The 1,846-nt window shown below is 45.8% G+C and overlaps 1 protein-coding gene and 1 pseudogene across 2 annotated transcripts in view; both read right to left on the reverse strand.

Annotated features, from left to right (window-relative positions):
* LOC111672392 (uncharacterized) overlaps positions 1 to 1,846 on the reverse strand; it is a 44,743-nt gene that overhangs the window by 18,153 nt on the left and 24,744 nt on the right. The gene's annotated exons all lie outside the window — the stretch shown is intronic.
* Positions 1 to 1,846, reverse strand: part of LOC111672374 (protein NLRC3-like) — a 7,636-nt pseudogene that overhangs the window by 5,642 nt on the left and 148 nt on the right. The window contains exons 2-3 of the transcript XR_015438704.1: positions 1,673 to 1,844; positions 2 to 833 (exon numbers count right to left, since the gene is read on the reverse strand). The product of XR_015438704.1 is annotated as a protein NLRC3-like (transcript). The remainder of the gene's footprint in view (position 1; positions 834 to 1,672; positions 1,845 to 1,846) is intronic.

Consider the following 1,846-nt stretch of genomic DNA (forward strand, 5'->3'; position numbering starts at 1 on the left):
CATGATGTGGAGGCTTCGTGATGTCTTGATGTGGGAGATGATCCTGCTGGCCTGCTCCTCATCTCTGAACCTCTTCCTGAAGTACTCCTCCTTCTGTGGGTCAGTGAACCCTCTGACCTCTGTCACCACGTCAACACACTCAGGAGGGATCTGACTGGCTGCTGCAGGTCGTGTGGTTATCCAGAGGCGAGCAGAGGGAAGCAGTTTCCCCCTGATGAGGTTTGTCAGCAGCACGTCCACTGAGGTGGACTCTGTAACATCGGTCAGGATCTCAGTGTTGTGGAAGTCCAGAGGAAGTCGATACTCGTCCAGACCGTCAAAGATGAACACGACCTGGAACCGATCGAACCTGCAGATTCCTGCTTCTTTGGTTTCAGTAAAGAAGTGATGAACAAGTTCCACCAAGCTGAACTTTCTCTCTTTCAGCACATTCAGCTCTCTGAAGGTGAATGGAAATGTGAACTGTATGTCCTGGTTGGCTTTGTCTTCAGCCCAGTCCAGAGTGAACTTCTGTGTTAAGACTGTTTTCCCAATGCCAGCCACTCCCAGTGTCATCACTGTTCTGATTGGTCCGTCTCTTCCAGGTGAGGCTTTAAAGATGTCTTCTTGTCTGATGGTTATTTCTGGTCTGACTGGTTTCCTGGATGCTGTTTCAATCTGTCTGACCTCATGTTGATCATTGACCTCTCCAGTCCCTCCCTCTGTGATGTAGAGCTCTGTGTAGATCTGGTTCAGAAGGGTCGGGTTTCCTGCTTTAGCGATCCCCTCAAACACACACTGGAACTTCTTCTTCAGGTTAGATTTGAGTCTCTGTCGGCACATAGCAGGAGATTCTGAAAGAACACAAAAGTATATTTTCTTTAAACAGTAACACTACTTAAGACAAATTTTCAGTAGCTGTATCTTTTCCACCAACAAGAGAATGGAGTAAGACTCTAAACAAAGTCACGCTGTTAGCTACTCATCGCTCTTGCCCCTCCCATCCTGTTTCCTGACATGACGACACTAACAACAGATGCCTGGTTGACCAGTAAAGAAGGTTTACAGATTGGGATTCATAGCACATAGTTTATAATTATTCCACACATTGTTTGTAGTGGCTGCCTTGACTTGGTTATCTATTTTGATGAAGAGATAGCATAATGCTAGCAGTTAAGCTAATTTGGCTTAACAACATGAAGGCAATGGGGGTGTAGCATGTAACACTTTTAACTGAAAGTAGTTTGTATACAATTCAGTAGCGCACTGATCATGATGAGGGTAAAGCTGTGCTGTGTTTATTTTTAGTTTGACAGTGAATGTTGTGCATTAAGTGAGTGATGGTCCAACCGTCCTCTGGGTCCCATCAAGGGGGCCTGAGGACAGTGAGGTGGAGCTGGGAGAGAGAGGAGAGGAAGAGGAGTCAAGATGAGAGAGTTGAGGTTTGTCGTAAGCAAAGAAGAGACAGATCTGTGTCATGATCAATATTACAATAACAAAGTGCTTATAATGTTGTATTTGGCAAGAAAAAGTATTTTTTCTTTTGAGACCTATTGAGTAGATGTCTTTGGAGGAGTGGAGGGAGGTCTTTGGCCCATGAAAACTGGGCCATATCTACTGGAGACCATCCATCATCAGGCCATCAAAAACTTCCATTCTCTATCATGTTGAATCTTTAGAGAAATCCTCTTACTGCTCTGCAGACAGTCAGCCAGCTCCTCCTGCTTCATTCTCCTCAGGAAGTTCACTGTGATCTTCACAAATGCCTCTCTGCTGCTCCTCCTCTGCTCTTCGTCCTCACCGCCCAACAGCTCCTCATCCTCCCTCTGACTCCCTGAGCATTCTGGGTAATCTGGACTCAGAAGCT

This window comes from Seriola lalandi, unplaced genomic scaffold, assembly GCF_002814215.2.
Source record: "Seriola lalandi dorsalis isolate HSWRI2012SDOR001 ecotype SW California unplaced genomic scaffold, Sedor1 jcf7180002054899, whole genome shotgun sequence".
Classification (NCBI taxonomy): domain Eukaryota; kingdom Metazoa; phylum Chordata; class Actinopteri; order Carangiformes; family Carangidae; genus Seriola; species Seriola lalandi.